The 20,558-nt window shown below is 38.3% G+C and overlaps 1 protein-coding gene across 1 annotated transcript in view; it reads right to left on the reverse strand.

Annotated features, from left to right (window-relative positions):
• LOC115771552 (MOXD1 homolog 2) overlaps nt 1–9,274 on the reverse strand; it is a 125,950-nt gene extending 116,676 nt beyond the window's left edge. The window contains exon 1 of the mRNA XM_030717297.1: nt 9,131–9,274. The gene's annotated coding sequence lies outside the window, so the exon portion shown is untranslated. The remainder of the gene's footprint in view (nt 1–9,130) is intronic.
• Between the last annotated feature and the right edge of the window lie 11,284 nt (nt 9,275–20,558).

Genomic DNA, 20,558 nt, shown 5'->3' on the forward strand with positions numbered 1-20,558 from the left:
GCCGAAAAGGGATATGCAATATATACAAAGACACACACACATATAAATATAAGGTATATATGTATATAAATATGCAAATGGAATTTATTCGGGGGTAGTTGAATAGTTGGGTGCCATAAGTTGCGCCTAGAAAAAGGAGCGAGAGGGAGCGAAAGTGAGGCGACAAATTTCGCCGCCTGTTTCTAATGTCCTTTAAGGCCCAGGCTGCGTGTGACACAATACTCGACAGCACGGGTCCGGGCAGTTTGGGCAGCTTTTAAAACTTTTGCCAGCTCGGCCTTTAAGCGCAGCAGCAGCAACAGCAGCAGCAACGAATTTCAATTAATAGCCATGCGGAGCACAAGCTGAGAGCCACTTCCGGCCGAGGCTGAATGCCTTAGCTGCTCCTGGATACTGGATAGTGGATACTGGCTCCCGGCTGTTGGCTGCCTCTGCTGTCTGACAGTAAGCCCAACGGCTACAACCAGCTCAGCTGTAGACCACCAAGTTCACTAGACAATTTATTTTGCTTTCGATTTTCCAAGCTGTCAGTTTACGCTTAAATGCGCACAGTTCAATTTAAAATGGTACCAGGCATGATATGCCCAGGATCAGAAACAGCCGCAGCAGCAGAGGCAGCAGCAGGACCTGCCTACATGACACGGCTGCAGTCGGCTCGCAGTTGCCGCCAGTTGACGCAGCCAAACTAGGTTAAGAGGTTGTTATCCTTATGCTGTGCGTTTTTTGAAAAATAGGCAACCTCGTCCTGCTGCTTGTCGCAGTCCACAGTTCGGTTCTCTTTTGGCACTCGGCTCGGCCTGTTTGTGATGCCTTCATATCCGTTGCAGACACATGAAACGTCCTGCGGCCCAGACCACAGCACAGTCTGCAGCGTCACCGCAAAGATGAGGCAACAGCGTCATGATGATACGCATGATGATGACGATGCTGATGATGATGATGAAAGCTTAGACGAGCGCCGCTCGTCTGATGCTGTTTATGATGAAATTATGAGCGCAAAGCATTTGCATTCATTATGTATAACATTTTATTTTTTTTATCTTTTCTCATAATTATACCCCGTACCCATTAGGCGGGAAAGTTACAGCGTTATGTGCAGTTATGCAACTGTATGCAACAGGCAGAGGAATTATTTTAAAAATATGCAAAATGTAAACTTTAAAGCTTTCAGCCAGCACAAGCTAAAATGCTGTAAGAGCTGACAGTACAGGGTATTCTGCCGTCAAGCATTATTTGTTTGCCACTGCGCTAGAATTTAAACTAACTTCGCTCGTTAGCCTCAGTCTCTGTCCCGGAAGCCAGCGCAAACGCGGATGAGGCGGCTTAAATGCAATGCCACAAAGCGTTAATGGATTTTTTTTCATCTCTCTCTCTCTCTCTCTCTCTTTGCAATTTTTATTATTATTTACACTTGGTAATGCGATGTGCGAGTATGTGTGTGTGTGTGTGTGTGTGTGTATGTGTGTCAATGTGCTTCATATGTCTGAGCGTAATTTTTATGAGCATTGCTTTTGCAATACATGTACACGCATCTTAGGGGTGTTCAGGCATAAAATTTAATTGATTGCCATAGAACATATGTGCATAAAAAGAGCATTCGCAGTAGTATTATGTAAATAGAGGATTAAGTCGTTTTAAGGATAATTCTTACATTGCAATGTGCGAAAATTCGTATCTGACAAAATGAAAATTATTTAACGAATAGAAATTTTAATGGATAAAAGAATGATCCCCCAGGCTGGATATTGATTATTTCACAGAGAATTCAGTTGCTTTAAGCTAATATTTTTCATACCCCATACCCCATACTATATATTAAAAAGATTGCATTTTAACAACGTATATATTACAAATATTTTAAAAATTGCTATTATAAATATTTGGTTATATTAAGCTAATCGCATGCTTTAGGAGATTATATATGTACATATGGGGCCACAATATTACTACACTAATAAAAATAGGATTAACCGCAACGTCTGATTATAATACCATACATATCTAAAGCTCTCTACAACATTTATATATATATAAAGTGTTTTCAGGCGAGCTACATTTAAACAAAATATTATACAAAAATTAAGACCATATAGTAATAAGTGAAATAAACAATAATGTTTCTCAGACAAGATCTAATGAATAGTTATAAAAAATGCTTTAGACTCAAACATGTAACCTTAATCTGATAAAATTATTCAATATATATATATATTTAACAGTATAGGTAAAAGACATTAAGTAGACCTAAATTAGCATCTCATAAAAATAAACATAAAATAGTATTATACATTATAGATATGTATACATATATATCCTATAATAAACCAAAAATCAATTATACTGAAACACCCTAATGCAGCAGTCGGTCTGGCGCACCCAAAAAACTAGGCAGCACTTTTTAATGGCATTCAAATTTTTTGAATATCCACAAAAAAGGCGCATATATGCGCATATCTATATATTTACCTTACAAATATGTAAAGCTCTATTCAAAGGCATATTTGACTTGATGTTGTTGCTGTTGTTGTTGCTCTTGATGTTGTTGTTATTGTTGCTGTTAGCCACGCCCTTGTATTAGTTGCATTGAAATTCTAATTTGCGCAATTGGCAGAGAAGGGCGAGCGTGGGTAGGGGAAATGGAAGCAGAGCAAAGCTACTTCTGACTGGCTTGAGTTTGCTTTTGTTGGCTATTGCTGGCATTTTTTGCGCTAAATGATTACACTTAACTGGATTTGCATATATTTAAGCATTTCCTTATACGCACTGAGCGGAAAACGAAATGTATGCACGTGCGCACACCCCCTGCTGCCCGCCCAACCGCCCTATCCGCCTGGCTGACTGCTGCACAAAAGGATTATTAAGGAGCTTCATATGTAAATGAAAACCAAATGCACACGCAGACAAACGGGCAGCAGGACAAGAAGCACGAGTAGGTGGAGACACACAATCCAGTAAAGAGAAGAAACTGTGAAAGATAACCTGGCAGCCGCAGTTTGGCAAACACACACACACTCACACACACACTAACACACACACACGCACCACAGAGGCAGCAGCAGGTACCCTGCCCCGTCTGCGGGCAGACAATGTTTGGGTAAGGACTATGGAGGCCACCTTTATGCCTGGCTAGAAAGTAGGTGAAAAGGCAGCGACAAGAGAAGCTGGAGCTGGAGCTGGTGTTGTTGCCGGCAGACGAGACGTCGCACAAATGGGACCCGCACCCGTTCGTTGGCCCGTAATTTATGCTCAAGATAAAGTCCTTGAATAAATACATGGAAAATCCTTTGAAATTGAAATTAAATACGAATATAATTTTTTTTAAACTTATTTGGCCTTAAACGCAATTGCAGACAAAAGGCGCTCGGAAAATGAAATTAACATTTGAGCGCTGCGGCCAAAATTAAAAGCCTGTTTTCCACCCACAACACACACACACACACACACGCAGACCAATCAGCTCAAGTGGGACTTTTGGGCTCGGCGCGCATATTTATTGAAGCAATAGATATGTCTGCCATGAAATTATAATATTTGGTAACTGACTCCTCTGCGCTAGCTGTTCATAATAAATGTATTTTAAGCTCAAGCCAAAGCTCTAAAGTCGCCTATAAAGAGCATATTAAATAAGCATAAAAGTGGGTTTGAAGGCAAAGGAGTTTAAACAACAAGATTTCAGGTACATTAAAGCTTCAGCTAAGATTCAAAAGTGCCTGGCGAATATTCTAATGGAAACCTTAAGTTAAGCCCCAAGCGGCTCCATTAGGCTAACACTGGGATTTTAAAGTGCATTGAGTCAACGGCACATAGTTTCAAGAGAGAAGCTTTTGAAGCACATAGAAGCTATAGCTTTTGCGATTTAGAAGTGCCTGGCGAATATTACTTAAGGATTCTAATGGAAACTTTAAGTAAAAGCTTGGGGCTCCATTAAACTACCGAGCATTAAGTAAATGGCAGTTATAATATCTTTAATACCATGATAATAAAGAAAAAATATATAAAATATAGAAAAGAGGAGCTACGAAGACAAAGCTTTAAGTGTCTGGCATATATTAATCAAACAGCTTTTAATAGAAACTTCAAGTAAAAGCTTGGGGCGCCATCATTCGCTGGGATTGTAAATTGCACTGAGTGCATGGCACATAAATATTTCTCTTCAGCTTTTGTTTGTGTTTTTCATTTTCAGACCCAACTACAACTTGGATCATTTGGCAGTTATAATATCTTCAATCGAATGCTAATATTTACATACACTGCCAGCTTCATTGATATGTGGCCCAGTATGTCCGTTTGCACCTGTTAGGCACGCTAACAATGTACAGGTGCGCATTGCTGTTGTTACTTTTCGCTCTAACGATTTTTATTTTCATTGCAATAAACATAAATTTCAGCTTGGGATTTGTTTGGCATTCAGTTTAGAAACAAAAGAGGAGCAAAATCAATTTTCAATCTGCATGCACAACAATTTTATTGTATTTAAGTTGCAGTTTTTCCAGTTTTGTCCAATTGGCTCATACAAACTGCATTGAGCTTAGGCAGACCGTTGGCAAATTTAATTATTAGAAAACAAACTCTGTATGTTTTAATTTTATATTTCTACCCAACTCCCTCTCCGCTTTGTTTTGCTTAGCTCTTATTGAACTTTTGCTATTGTATGAGCTGATGTTTTATTTGGTTTGAGTTTTAGCCAAAAGCCGCCGGCGTTGGCGCAAAGCAAATCGCAAAAATTAATAATTAAACAATTTTCCAAAACTATGTAATGGACAAATAAAATGCAATGTAAGCAATACAATGCCAGTCACAGAGTGTGAGCGTGCGCTTAAAGTGATTTATAAATATGCAAATTATGCGCGCAATCAACAAGAGCCAAACATTACAAATTATTGTAAATTTTATGAATTAAATTTTTAACCAAATGCCATTACAAAATATCTAAAGCATTCAACATGGCACAAATTCTATAGACAGCATATGATGATGTTATGTATAACAAGTGTCTGGACCTTTTCAATAGAAAACATCAATTTATTATAAATTTATTTATTTCTATTTATATTTATTTGTCCAAATAAGTTAAGTTTTCTTGTTGCGAGTTCTTTGAATTGAGTTAAGTATGGAAAAGGTACGGCTGCAACATGTCTCACGGCTACGTCTGTTCCCAAAATACATTCACAGATTTTACAAATAGTCAAATCTAAAGGTTTTTCAACAAGAATCAATGCCTTAACAACCAACAACATTTGCCTAAGATACACGATTAAATTGAATATTTCCTTTAAAAAGAAAGTCTTTTCAATAAAAAGAATTTGCTGCGTAACCCAAGTATTTACAGCATTTGCTCAGAGTGTAAAAACAACAAATAAATTAAATGAAAATAGATTTGAGAACAAGTTTGTCGCGCATATTTCATAACTTTCGGTAAGGGTATATATTTCAACTAAAATAAATGCCACACACATAATATAGATACATTTTGTTACCTAGACAATTTATAGTTATGCCAACAATTGCATAAATCTCGCCCTTTCTCTGGCTCTCACTCACGCACACTTAACCTGGCCCAAAAAATAATAAAAAAAAAGCCAAACTAAACCAAATCAAAGCACATTTTTAGGTCGAAAATTGTCTAAAAATGTGCAATTGGCGCGCTTGGCACGGCCAAAGCTGGCGGCTTTGGCTATATAAATTTCAATCTATCATTTATTCAAGTCCTAGGCCCTCCGCAAAAGATACAAAACGAACAACAACAACAAATGCATTGCCGCGGCCCAACGCGCCGCTTCGCCATAAATCCCCATCAGATACGCGTATATTTATTTACTGCAACTCACACAGATACATTTACACCCACACACACACATACAGAACCACAGCAAAGACAACGATGGCGACAAAAATTGTTGCCGAAAAATAAAATGGCTGCTTTATATTTTATTTGATTTTGTTCGCCAATACCCTGTACAGGTGCCTTGTGCTTGAGTATATTGATTTTGAAAATAAATCAAATCAAATAAAATTTGACAAATAAATTAATAGTAATATGCTTTCTTGCTTGCCTTCTTCTCTTAATCTGAAGTTCATCAAAAATGTTACCTGATGTAATTTTTTTAATAATTAACACCTTTATTTTCCATTCAAATTTGTATTCGAGCATTATGAGAAGAATGCGAGTTAAGCAAACCCTTTGCTCTCGTTGTGTTTGTTTAATCTAATAAATAATTCCTTTTAATTAAGAAATTTTGCAAAGGAGCACATCAAGCAGTCTGTTAACCTGTTAATTATTGAAGTTAAATCTCTTTTTCAACAGTCATAAGTTATTTTAAACTAATTAAAACAATAATACTAATTACTTGATTTAATCAATGTTAAGCCGTCGGGCATTAAAAGTAGCCCCCATTCGATAAGCATATCACGGCAAATGTCAAGAGTTGCTTATTTGCTTGGAATACTCCTTGTCGTATGCCCCTTTCTGTTCTGTTCTAGGTTCTTGCTTCTTTTCTAAATCTTATAAGAAATGCGAATTCAGTTATAACTTCATTAAAGTTGCCTTCGTAACACTTTTCGAACTCAGTCCCAGCCATAAAGCCTTAATTTGGCATAAAATTAGTTCAAACATCTTTTTACATATTCTCTCTCGTACAGGATATGCTCTATTCTATCTGCGGCAATCTTAGTTCTTGTCTAAATCTTATAACAAATGTGTCTTCTTTGTAAAGCTATATCTTTATTATAGAGGCGCCAGAAAGAAACTTATCTACATTATTCCAGTTGAGTTGAAATGATCAAGCCTTGATTGGGCATTATCCTGTAAGTATTTCTCTTTAGTACAGGATATGCTCTATTCTATCTGCTGCTGCAATGTTGACTAGAGCATGGCTACATGCTTTTTATCCTTTTGGTTAGGCTTGGGATAATAAAAAGGGATTTCTGCCTGGGCCTCTCGTTCGGTTTCCGCCAATTTTATGGGCGCTTTTATTTTTGAATATTTTTTACAGATCCTGCTGCTGCTGTTGCTGCTGTTGCTGTGTGTGTTGGAGTGTGGATGTGTGGTTCGTAGCCGCTAAAATATTTATGACAAGCGTTGCCCATGAACAGCAGCAGCAGCAGCAGCATCGGCGATTTTTCAATATTTACAAAACAAAATAATAATAATAATAATAATAATAATAATAATAATAATAATAATGGTACAAAAAGTCTGTATGAGTAATTAAAAAAGTTGCCAGAAAGCAAAATGAATGCACTCAAAATTGCAGCGGATTGCATTTTGAAGCGTTTTCATAACATTGAACAAGCGAAGGCTAAGGGTTTGCCCAACTGGCCGCACTCAAATCAATAATGGGCTCATATGCAGCAGAGTCTAGACTTGCCCACATCTGAACACCCGAAAGTCTGTTCATTCACGACCTACATCAATCATTGTGACAATGAACTGATTAAAACATGAAGAGCATAAGAGGATTATATTCTATGTGGCAAGCAAATGAAAAACTGCATTTGGGTTACGCTCATTTCTAATGGAATGAGAAATAGTCGAAAAAACAAAAATAAATAAGAATTTGCAGTGGATAGTGTGTTCATTCCGTAGAGAAAAACCATATATATAGTCTAAATTATTAATTTAAAATTGATTTTTATACTGTGCTCATACTGTGAAGAAGAGCATATTAGTTAGTTTTAAAAAAACTTTGCCGACCTGCTGTTATATTCCAATCTCTACTTTCTTGGGATAAAGTGTAAAAAAGATTGCTAATAATGATTTGTGATTGATTGTTTAATATTAAGAAAAATCTTTTAGACATGTTTTTTCTCGTTATTGCTTTCTATAGCTTATTTTCCTTTTATACTGTATTAAGCAGTCGTTGATACCCGACTGGGAAACTCTCACGTTTTAATTTACTTTTTAAAATAACCAAAATGTAATTAATCGTATACATTATTATACTAATTGCCATTTAAATATACATTATAATAACTCAATGCTTATATTTCACTACAATGCAACCCCCCGCCCCCCTCCAGCAATTTCTTGATGGGAATCAGAATTGCGATGTGTAAAATTGTCAATAAAATAATTATTTGCCTCTATATAGTTTATCTGCCCAAGTCTCCATCTCTCCTATACCTCCATTTATAGATAATAAAACAAAATCGACAAAGCGAGAATTACATTTTTTTAAGAAACTCGCACAAGTTTTTGCAATTTCCCTTTAATAATAATCTATGCAGAAATCGTAGTTAGCTTTTTTCCGCTTTTACTCTTACATTGTCGAAAAACTTTCGTTTGGCTGGAAAACTTGTGGCATTCACTTTTGTTCTCAACTATCAAAAAAAAAAAATAAAATAAAAATAAAATTGGGTTAGCCAAAAATGATACCGAAAATTGTTCAATTAGTTTTTACGTGCGCTCATCTCTTATTCGCTTTATGCTTTATGCATATTCTTAACAAAAGTTTTTCTTTATTTTTCGCACTGAAAATGTGCAACTTTTAACGTGGGAAAAACTTTTGCATCTATTGTTGCACCTGCGGGAATTTCCCTTGCTATACATATTTTTTTTTTATTATTCTGCACATTTTTTAAATTTACATTTTTTGGGTTTTTGCTGCAGTTGAACGAGTTTTATATGAAACAAATATGTGCACTTGCCAAAGGGTAGTTCGATTCCATATGCAATATGCAACGCATTTTCATAGACAAGGTTTTTTCCAGAACAGGACGAATCACAACTATTCTAAGGACTTTGAAGTTCACTACTTCGAGCCTTTCATCTAAAAGGGTGTCTTGTATTCGGTGCATAGATCTTTTAACTTGACATGCAAAACGGCAGACTGATTGAGGGCAATCCTTATTGACACATGGATGGGTTATTTATTTATTTCATTTCCCTTTTTTTTTGCTTTGCGCCCAAAACTGAGACAAGTCTTCTGCCTGCCAAACTTACAGCAACAAAGTTGCACACACACACACAAAGAAAGAGAGGAGATATATGTATCCCCATAATGGATTGCACTTAACATGCCACACACACACAAACACACACACCGACACAGATACAAAGCAAACCGCAAGTGCAACATGCACATAGCAGCATAGGTAATACATCATTTAAGAGTGTGGGTCGAAAACTCACCTGTGAGGCACCTGACTGCAATGTTGTGATATTTTCTAAGCGAAGCCCCCTTCTTCTTCCCACTTCTTCTTCCTCTGCGGCTGCTTCTTCTTCTACTGCGGCTGCTGTAATCCCAAAAATGCTTCTGTGGGTTTATCTTTCACCCTACGACGGCCGCTGCTTCTGCTGCTGCTGCTGTTGTTGTTGTTGTTTCTTTCTAATCCTTTGTTTATGTTTATGGTAATCCACATGAATATCCACACACACACACGCGCACAAACACTCTGTACGGCACACACGTATACGATTTGTGCAATTGTATTTGCATAGATGGCGAATTTAAATTTCGTCACACATTACGTGGGCGGCATATGATTTGCCTATTTGCCTATTGTCAACTCTCTGTCATAACACACACACACACACATAAACGAGCACAGAAATGCGCGCACTGAATGCCACACACACACGCACGCACACAGAGAGACGCACACCTACAGGCGAGTACAGGCCGCGTAAGCGTAACGGTTAATGTCCGAAATGCTCGTCGCAGTAACGAGATTTTTGGCTGGTATGTGTTTTGATTTAATTTCGAATTGATTTTCGAACTGCAGTCGCGCGCTTTGTTGTTAAACGGATTTGCATATGAAACCGCAATTATTTAATTCAAACGTTTTATTTTTACTTCATATATTTACATAGTTTGCCAAATTCAGTACGATTTAGGGATCTCAATGGTATAGCACAGTAACATGTCAATCTATGCTGGAGAGCAGTTTAGTTTTTCGTTATTTTTTGCTGCTTTTGCTTAGCTCGACGAGTTTGCTGTTGTTGAATTAATCGCCGTCCGACGCGTGAACCGCTCGCTTTGAAACTTCGGAAGTAACTGAATTCGCTTTCAGCAGAGCAGCACCTGGTTGGGTCACCTCAGCAGCAGCGTCAAAGAGAATGAGAGAGCGGCAGCATAGCTACAAGAGCGCGCGCAACAAACAGAGAGCGGAGCATAGAAAAAAATCAACTTTTGTTTACAACACTCTAGCCGGCGAGCGGCAGCAGTGCAGCAGGAGGGGGTTTGTTTTGCAAAGAGCGCAAGCGTCACAGCTGAGCGTGAGAGAATATAACTGAGAGTGACGCTGTTAAGCAGCGCTTATCGTTTACATAATTCAATTTCCTTTTACTTAAGCACTTACAGTGGCAACAACACTACATATAAACGCAGTGAGCCGCTGAGAGCGGTGTGGATGAAACAATTTTAGCACTAGCAGAACAGCGAACTGTTAAATTATGTAGGTGCGTAAAATTGTATGCTTTAACAGTGCCCTGTTGTGGGCTACAACAGCAGCGTAGCAGGTGCATTTGCGGCATATCAAAAACATTGCCAGATGGTTAACTCTTAACAGCAGCTGTTAATGTGTAACAGAGTGCTGTTGGGCTGGCATTTAAAGTTCAAATGCCAGGCACGTATGCTAATTATGACAAAATAAATACATTTTCCGGTAAAAATAATGCAAATGAACGTACATTAAACACCGACAATATTCAACGACAGACTAGAATTTATATTTGTTTTTCCTTCGTCAATGTCAATGACTTTGCTGCTTTTGCGTATGGGCAATTAGATAATTATGTATATATTTGAAATAAGAAATGACAAGAAACTTTCAACGCATAATTTTGATGATAAATAGTCGCAAGCCTATACAAGTTAAGGCGTTTAATGCAAAAACTCTTAAGTGCAGCATTAACCCCTTTCTTGACAAAACACTTAACTCTATTTTTGCACATGATTGGCCGCTTGAGTCCTCGTCAAACCACAAATAAACAAGCACATCCCAAAGGCCATACATCTGCCCAGTCACAGGCACAGGCGGCACATCTCCATAAACTGCAGCCTTTGCTTTTAGCAGTCTGTTAAGGCGCACAAACATGGGGCGCGCGCACCCAACGGCTCATTAACATTTCAAATTCATGGCAGTGTTGAACGTAAAACGACCCATTTGTCTGACATTAACAGCAGCAGCCGCTTTTACATTGCAAACCCGAACTAGCCATTAACATTTAAATTGATGGCAAGCACTTGCAGTGGGACTCAGTTCGGTTGCTCTGCAACAGAAATGTTAAGCAAACGGCTAACATAAAAAATTTGTTAAAAAAAAATTAATTTAAAAAATGTAAAAATAAATAAAACCAAAAATGTCTAAAAATTGGTTACACATAAGCTCATAAAAAATTGCTAAATTCAGTGATAGATTGCAGGCAAATCTATATGAATTTAAGGAAAACCTTTAAGTCTATCGAAAATAACTGTAGGCCAAGATTTATATACCAACTGGGCAGATCTACAGAAAATTATATGTAAAATAATTTCTGTCTCCGTGTTGAATATACCCGTTTTCATTTAAAATTTATATGTATAGGGTATAGGAAGCCTACACATAGAATCAATTAAAAACTGGTATTTAATACCCCAGCAACATAAAACGCATTAAGAATCCTTCACTGTGCATAAGTGCAATAATATGCCTCGACATCAATCTGCAAAACAGATATTCAAGTCGAATATGTGGAAGCCTCAGCAATGTCCTGGCAACATTCCGGCGTTAACCGCAAACAGCAGCCCAGCGAGGCGACAACTGCATCCAAATCGAAAACCAGTTCCAATTGAACAGGGATGCCGATGCAAAGAGCGGCATGCCAGTTGAAATAACAGCAGTGTGCTGCTGCTAAAGAACCGGTCGCCTCTCACATTATGTCACACTCAGTTGCTGTAGTTAACCAGTTGCGCTCTCTTCCCCGACAATAATGTCGGCATCCCATCAACAGCATCTGCTGCTGTTAACAGTCAGTCACCCGCTGGCAAAGACACTGTACAAAGTTGTTCCAGGCGCAGTGTGGCCCGAATTCTGTTGACAGACGACCACGGGGCTGTGTTTTCAATGTCATTATTACTGTTGGTGTGTGTATGGGTGGGTGGCTGTGTGTATGTGTGTGTGTGTTCGTGTTGGAGAGCCACAGTGTGAGCGCTGCCCGCTGAGAGCGTTACATAGTAAAATGCATTTCCATGCTGAGCACCAAGTTGATTAGAGAGCGCAGAGATTACAATGTAAATTTAACATGAGAGCGCGGTAAGCAGCTTAATGCTCTTCTCTTGCCTTTCGCTCTAGCCGGTCTCTGTATGCTGCTGGTGGGGGGTCCTCTGTTGCTGTTGTTGTTTCTGTTGGAAATTGTACATTAATAAATGAGTGTTATATGCTTTGTCCTAGTTGACTTCATGACATTCATTCATTCATGCCAACGTCGGACGGTCGCGCACATCGCCCTCTCCAGACGCCGCAATCTCCGCTCCACAGAGTGTCGGCTCTTTTGGCGTTCGGCTTGTTCAATGGCTTTTTAAATGGTCTTGGCTCTGCCTCGTTTCATCTCTGTTAGCCACACTGTTATCGTCCATGTTGTTGTTGCTGTTTTTGGTTAATTAGGTTTTATATTAACTAAATTGTGTATGTTTAACATTATTTATTATTTATTTGCTCGCTGTGTTTATTTATGTACGTGCACATGCACATTTTATTTTGAATTCATTTCGTATCATTTATCTATGCATTGTTTCACATTTGCTGTTGTTTTTGTTGTTAGACTGCTCGTTATTTAAATGATTAATTATTTACGCTTTTTTTGTATATTGCGAACACTATTGATTTTGCCATTAGTTGACGGTAAATTTTACACGGATTGTGTGCATTTTTAATTAGCTGACAGCGTTTTTATCGCTGATCCCTAGCATTCCATGGGCTTTAATTGGCTTCATCATTTTGATGATGACAATGTGCATGAAAGCAGCATCCATATAAAATGCTGTCAATCAATCAGAAGACAACAAATTGATAGATTGCAATTTTAAAGAGTTCAGCTCTGGCTCTGGCTCTGGCTTTGGGCATCGTGTTCGTTTTCCCTTTAGCGACACGTATGCTTGTCTGTCCATATATATTTGCATTTTTCTATGAATATGAAAATATAAATATTCATGCAGACCTCGGCAGATGAGTTGTCCAAGTGATCCAGAGATTGGGGCAATTGAACAACAAGGATACCGATTGGAATTCCATTACAATATGTGGATGCAGTATATTTGAGTAAAGTTGGGTCAAACGGAAACTATGTTATAAGAATAGTAATAATAATAATACTAATATTAATAATAACAATAATAATATTAGTAATAATAAGAATAATATTAAATTGATAATGCGAATGATAGTATTAATAATAATAATAATAATAATAATAATAATCATTATAATAATAATTATAATAATAATAATAATAATAATAATAATAATAATAATAATAATAATAATAATAATCATTATAATAATAATAATAATAATAATAATAATAATAATAATAATAATAATAATAATAATAATAATAATAATGATAATGATAATGATTTTGGCAGTGCTAATGACATCGCCAATGCCAATGATAATTATAATGATAATTACTAAAATGATAATGAAATGAAATGAATGATAATGATAATGATGACGATAGTAAAAATAAGAGTAAAGTAAAAATATCACAAATTTAAAATATCTCAAGCTTGTGTTCAAAACAGATATATTAATGCTAATAGCAGGGTTTTTTGTAGCACATATTTTTACATTAATTCGGCCCAAGTTGAATATGTACTATAATTAAATACACATTCCCACAGGTTATTCTCTCCATCTATTCACAATTCCACTTTAAATATACTTGAAGCTACAACCCATTTGCAGCTACTGTAGCTGGCTGCTGATTGGTGGATTCTTTGGAACAGGTAGAGCGTTAAGTTTTTGCGTACCTGTAAGTCAAAGAACTTGTTTAATGTGCTCGCCCTATGAGTGCGAAAGAATCTTGAACAGGGGCGTGTTCACAGTGACCATGTCTTGAGTGTCGACAAAGGCGATTGTTGCTACCCTCATAAGTGCCAGAAGGTAATTGAACTCATGTTCAATGCTGCCAGTGGCTCTGTGGCACAGTAAAGGTTCACTCATGACTAACGATCTGTCATTTTCTGTCAGATGATGAGTAAATTAACGTCTATATCTTAATGTAAATTATAAGGCTTGTTTGTTGATCTTGATTCGAAGAAATGCGGGGGGCTTGGACAACTATTAAGATTGCTTATTAAGATGAAGAAAGTGAGAGGGAGAGGAGGAAAGAGAGAGAGAGGGAGAGAGAGAGAGAGAGAGAGATCTCCCTCTCACCATAGAAATCATACAAGTTAATTTACTTTTATATTTTGGCTGGCTTCTGCCTGAGGCAGATCCCACGCCATGTGCAAATCCGATCTTAAATAAATTCAATGTTCCTAATCCGATTTTTATGAAACTTCCAAGGCTTATATATGATATCCAAAGATATGTACATATTAAACCGGAAGGCTATAACCTTAACCTTAACCTTAATATGCCCCTTTTTTACTTACCTAATCTTTATATACTTATTTATGTGTCCTTAGCTAACTAACTAACAATTTTAGACGATTTCGGAAAGACGAATCAAACTTTTGAGGAAACATAAACTTGTAATCCCATTTTGATACACTTAGTTTTAAGACTAAGATCGTCGCATCTATAGAGAGAAGAGAAGACGGAGAGCGCAGAGATAGGCATATGATCGGCTATTTATGCTGATCCGAAATATATTAACTTGATGGGATTCGGATAGCCCACCATCAGCATAGATTGGCATAACTGACATATACACTATATTTATCCACTTTGAATGGGTGCTGGCCTAATGAAAGATGTCGAAATTGATTCAATTTTGTGTTCTTTCGTAATATATTTATTTATGCTATTAATATTATAATAATTACCTTAAACATAAACCACCAATTATCCCTAGCTGAACCTCTTTGTATACCCTCTACTTTTGTTAAGCTGCTCAATACAAAAAGTACTTGAAGCAGTTGCAATCATATTCAATGTTAAAAATTAAATAAAAACTAAAAATTAATCATTCTTCATTTAGTTGAAATGAAAAGCTTGAATAACTACGGTGCTTTAAATTCATTTCGAGCCATTTGCATGATGCATTTCCATTAATTTATATAAATTTATGCAATTACTTTTGTTTATTTACTTGGCCATTACCAAGCTCCATTCTTTCCACTCTGCGGTAGTCTCGACTCTGGTGTCCTGTCCTGTTCGGTTCGCTTTGGTCCTCTTCTGTTATGGTCTGCCTGTACGGCTGTCTGTCTGACTTTAACTCTCTGTGCGAATGTGCATGTGTGTGTGTGTGAGTGTATTCATTGTGCAAGTGCATTGTCCTTGCAAAATATTTGGGTCACTTTTGTTGTCGCTGCTCAGTTTCGGCCAGGACAGCATGAGGCGAAGGGTGGAGGGGCGCTTAATTTTTTATTGACTTGACAGTGGACTCCGCTCTCAGTGCTGGGGACACAATTTAAGCGCACATTGTTTGTTTGCGACACATGTTTGACGTGTACAAATTTAATTTAATTTATTTAAATAATTATGCGCCGTTTGGCCAACAGCACAAAAGCAAAACCGGCGCAAATTTTACCATCAATGGGGACAACAGCAGCGCGACGTTGGGTTGGAAACCCATTGAATAAGTTTTAATGATGATTGCTGCAACGTGGCGGCAAACGCGACCGACATAACCAGAAAGGAGACGTCGTGACCAAAACCGCATTTAAATTTGTCGCAGTTGCGTCAATGATGACCCCTGGCGCATACCTGTGCAGGACAACGATGACGACGACGACGACGACGACGACGACGACGACGACGACGACGACGACGATGAGGACGACGACGTCGGTTAGCGACTTGATGGCCAGTCAAGCACAAGCTGCCAGGACAGCAACAAGACACATCACACACAGACACACATCACACATCACAAACACACACACAAAAACAAGCACACACACACATACACACACAGACAGCCGGGTAGACAGGCAGCTAGATAGACACATGCGAATGTCAAGAGAATTGGCCATAACTGAGAATTTTAGGGCAGGCGGCAAGTGGGTGCAAGTTGCTGCTGCCAAGCGTCACTTTGTCAGTCAGCCAGTGCGTCAATGACAGTCAAATAATTGACAGTAGTTGCGTGTTTGTGTGGCCAATCATGCGCCACGGCTGACCAACTGACCAGCTGCTGCCATTGGTGCGCCCCTCTATCGAGAGGAGCGCGTGACACGCTTCAAAAACAAAACCCTTCAATTAATCAAAGGCATACAATATATAATTCGATTTAGAAATCGAATTCAATTAAACAACTTTTCAGGCAATATAATTAAACAGCAAAATTTCGTCAAATGAAGCGTAATTTCTATCGAAAATTATATAGATATTCGTTCTGGCAGTTTCTTTTACTATTTAAAGGAAATCAATAAAACAGCGGAAACTACATTTTGAAAGATATATAGGTATTTCAGATATTTTGATAGCCATTGAAAATGGGAAGAAAAAAGACTTAAGTTTTCTATGCAAATGTTATGTACAGGCAGAAAGAAAGATATCCAACCCAATAAGCTATATCTTACTATATAGATCAGGAGGACGAGCTGAGTTAGAGCTCAAATTTGCTTCTATAATAACGATAAATATCGATTTTGATTAATTTATTTGATCAACCATAACTCGGAGATTCTAAGAGCTAAATAGACCAAACTTTTTATGTATGCTTTCGTATAGTATGCACAGACTCTCACGATTTAACTTTATCGATATCTCCCAACAGTTTTAGGGTATTTCACAGCCTAGCACTCCCAATAGATCTCATTTAAATGCTAACACAGCAACATGCTCTCGTTAAAATGGAGCTCTGATAAATACGCAAAATTGTAAAATCACCATTCCCTGAAGCATTTTATTTACTTTTTTTTCGTGCATGTATTCTTAAAATTTCGACATGCACAGATTCCGAATTTTGCGCTCGTGTCACGACACGCGCTCAGCTGCAAGTCCTGCTGGATTCACTGAACATTGTTTCCTTTTTTTTTGCGACTTCTCATCGTCAGAGGACAGCGTTTATTATGGCAGACACGACACCCAGCTGCAGTCGCAGCCGCAGTCGCAGTCGAAGTCAGCGAACGAGTTATGTTGTGGCTAGAGACAGACAGACGCAGAGACAGACAGAGTGAGAGAGAGGGAGAGAGAGGGAGACGAGGCATGGATTTTAATTTTTATTGCACACCCGTCGTAATGGTCGAAATTGGTTAAGAAATTAGGGTAAATTAGGGGTTGGCACTGTGTTATTAGAGAGACCCTGCTCAACAGCACAATTCTGAGTGTGCGACTCTGGCTCTTGCATATCTCCGCCTACTGCCTGATCTCCGAGCATGTTTGACGAGGGGCGTCTCGCACATAATTCGTATGTGCAATGCATTCGGCAATCCCGCCAAAAAAAACAAGAAAAAATTGTCGTTGCGACAATATGAACCAGTGGACACAGTGCCTCAAATCTGTCAGACGCTGCTCAGTGGCGTTGCGCCGGGATCTTCGATGGGGGTTGCCCTGACGGACAGACGATAATTAATGGTAGCATCGAGCGGAAAGTGTTTGACTAATCGATTGTTAATGAATGACAGTTGAATTGAGGCGGGCGCTTCGAATAGTACCAAAATAACTGAGTCACTAAAGCGTAACAATTGCTCTAAATAAATTCGATGCGTGTTTGGTTATGTTTTAGCTACAAATACCGAAAAGATGAGAATGTTGCCGTAATGTGGGCAAATTGTTGTCTAATCAATATTAGCAACGATACTCAGAGAGCAAATGCGAATAGAGAGCGTAGCTCTTTGTCTAAAGCACACAGAAAATGGATTTGCTTTTTGAGAAACAACTAAGATTAGCCTTTAACAGGCCTTCTTAATTTTAGTATTTATGCTAAAAAGCCACTAAAACCAATTGTCTTTATTAATATTCTATATTCAATATTACTACTTAATATTCTTATATTCTTATAATAGCTATGGCAATTATTATATTTTTCTAAAATTATTATTAATATTTTTTCGATTATTATTATTATTTCTATAATTATTTTGATATACTTACCTATTATTCAAATATATTATTGCTATAATTATTTGATAAGTTCCCAGCTAAGTTAGCAGACCAGCTCAAAAGCTTAAGAATTATAAAGAACATATTTGTGAATTGCATATCCTTGAATGAATAAAAATTCTCTGCACCAAGGAATTTGTTATAAAAATTTAATATACTGCAAATACCTTTTGACTACGCCTCTGATATGTGTTGTTGTTGCTCTTGTAGTTGTTTTCAAGTACCCTTGGCCCGCATTTGTGATATGCAAGTGAAGGACGTGTCCACAAGAGCATGGACCAGGCCGAGACCAGGCCGAGAGCAGGCCGCACCATTTGGTAGCTGCTGTTGCAAAGGACTTCATTTCCTGTCCGGCCAGCAGGGCAACAATTTATTAATTTCAAAAGAAATTATTTTATAACTACAGCACCGGATACGGAGACGAGGCCGGAGTTGGAGCAAGTGGGCGCAGCCGGCAATGTCCATTCGCCTGTTGCATATAATTAAAGCGCCTTGGGATTCGGCTGCCAGGAGCTCGGAACGCGCACGACCCGAGCCTGGGCCTGGGCCTGGGCCTGGGCCTGGGCCTGGGCCTGGGCGTTGACATGCTGTGACACAAATTACCCCATCGGCGAAAGCTAATCAAAGCAAAACATGTCGCTGGCAAATTGCTTCGATAAAACGGAATAAAAATCGCACGCAAATGCGAGAGTAAATATTTAATTCAATTCGGTCGTTGGGGGCAAGCATTTTGCGGTTCCGCGGGGGCGTTGGCATTTGACGTGTGTAATAGCAGGCAATATCAATTTGTTTTATGAATTGCACTGGCAATAACTTGGAGTTGTGCCACCCACAGACCCACAGAGGCAGACTGACAGACAGACCGACCGAAAGACAGACAGATAAACAACAACCCCAACGTGCAGCAAGTGTGTATGGGCCGGGTTATCAGAGCAGAGCGGAGCGGGTGGGGGAGAGTGCCAATACATTTTGCACATTTCTTCCGCTTCATTTCCTGTAAAGGAGCGTAAATTCATAGTGATTGGATTTTATCAGGATGGCCTCATCTTTGACACACTCACACGCTAGATCGAGCGACGCCTTGCCCCGAGATACTCCAAATCGGAAAACTGAAACTGAACCTGGCATAGGACATGGACATGCCAATCGATTCGTTACGCAAGTGAAAAATTATTTTTGTTGCGTATTTTTTATGTGCGTCCATTACTGCAACAAAAAAATTCTAAGCTATACACTACACACATATACCATATATTTTGGCTTCTTCACTTTTATGATATTCGGTTTTTCGCACGGTTTTGGCTTTTGTCAACTTTTGCCCAGAAATTGTTGGCATGTGGCAGGGTTTGTCTTCGCTTTTGATTTAATGCTGCATTTACATAAAATAAAATAACATCAAAATTCATGACAGCGGGGGTAATTGGCCCAGAGGATTGAGCGCACAGATTGTATCTGCGTTGGCTCATCTCTTGACTTTGATGCATAAGTCACAAGTTTGCCGTATTGATCGGTTGCGCTGATAAATCTTGCGATTGGATTACAATATTGCTGGCCTCTAAGCTGGTGGGCGTGGCCCGGCGTGTGCTGTTCCAGCTGACAAATTGAAATTGCGCCATGAGGGAGCCGCAGCAGCGGCCACATGGAAATCGAAAGCTGTCATGGTTGTTATGCTTAAAAAATAGCGCAGCTGTTGAACATATCTAACACATCTAAGCCCTGGCTTAAATGGGGCGTTCCCTTAATCGAAGGGCAACTCGAAAACAACCCGTGCAATTGCCAGCTGAGCTCCTTTGCTAGATTTGTCACACTTTCACAGACATATCTCTTTAGCATCTCAGAACTTGTTCACATAAAGATTTGACTTTTATATTTGGTTTTTTTTCTATACTTTCACATTTGCTCGATTTTTTCTTATGTTTATTATAATATTATATAATTATTTTGCAGCATAATAATGATAAAAGCTCATAAGCTATCATAACTATAAATCTACCTGATAAACTGGATTAATTTGCGTACGATTTAATTGTTAGGTTTTAAGCACATTTCAGCTCCAAATCTTATCTGCCAAAAGTAAATATTCCACCTCAATCGCATTACACTAGCACAACTCCATACTCAACTCACAAACATTCTGGCCAGCCCCATCACTTTAATTTAAATTTGATTACAAGTCAAATTTATTATACGCAACGCCAGCAGAGCCCCGCCTAACAACAGGCTGAACAGTCTCTAACTTTCCCACACTAAAAACAGCAAGGAGAAACAGAAAATAAAAATAAAACAAAACAAAGACTTGAAGGCTCTGCACACAACATATGTAGCTTGAAATGGCATTGGAAACCGTCCAAGAGCCACGACCC

The sequence above is a fragment of the Drosophila novamexicana genome, unplaced genomic scaffold, assembly GCF_003285875.2.
Source record: "Drosophila novamexicana strain 15010-1031.04,08,12 unplaced genomic scaffold, DnovRS2.1 tig00000072-arrow-arrow-pilon, whole genome shotgun sequence".
Classification (NCBI taxonomy): domain Eukaryota; kingdom Metazoa; phylum Arthropoda; class Insecta; order Diptera; family Drosophilidae; genus Drosophila; species Drosophila novamexicana.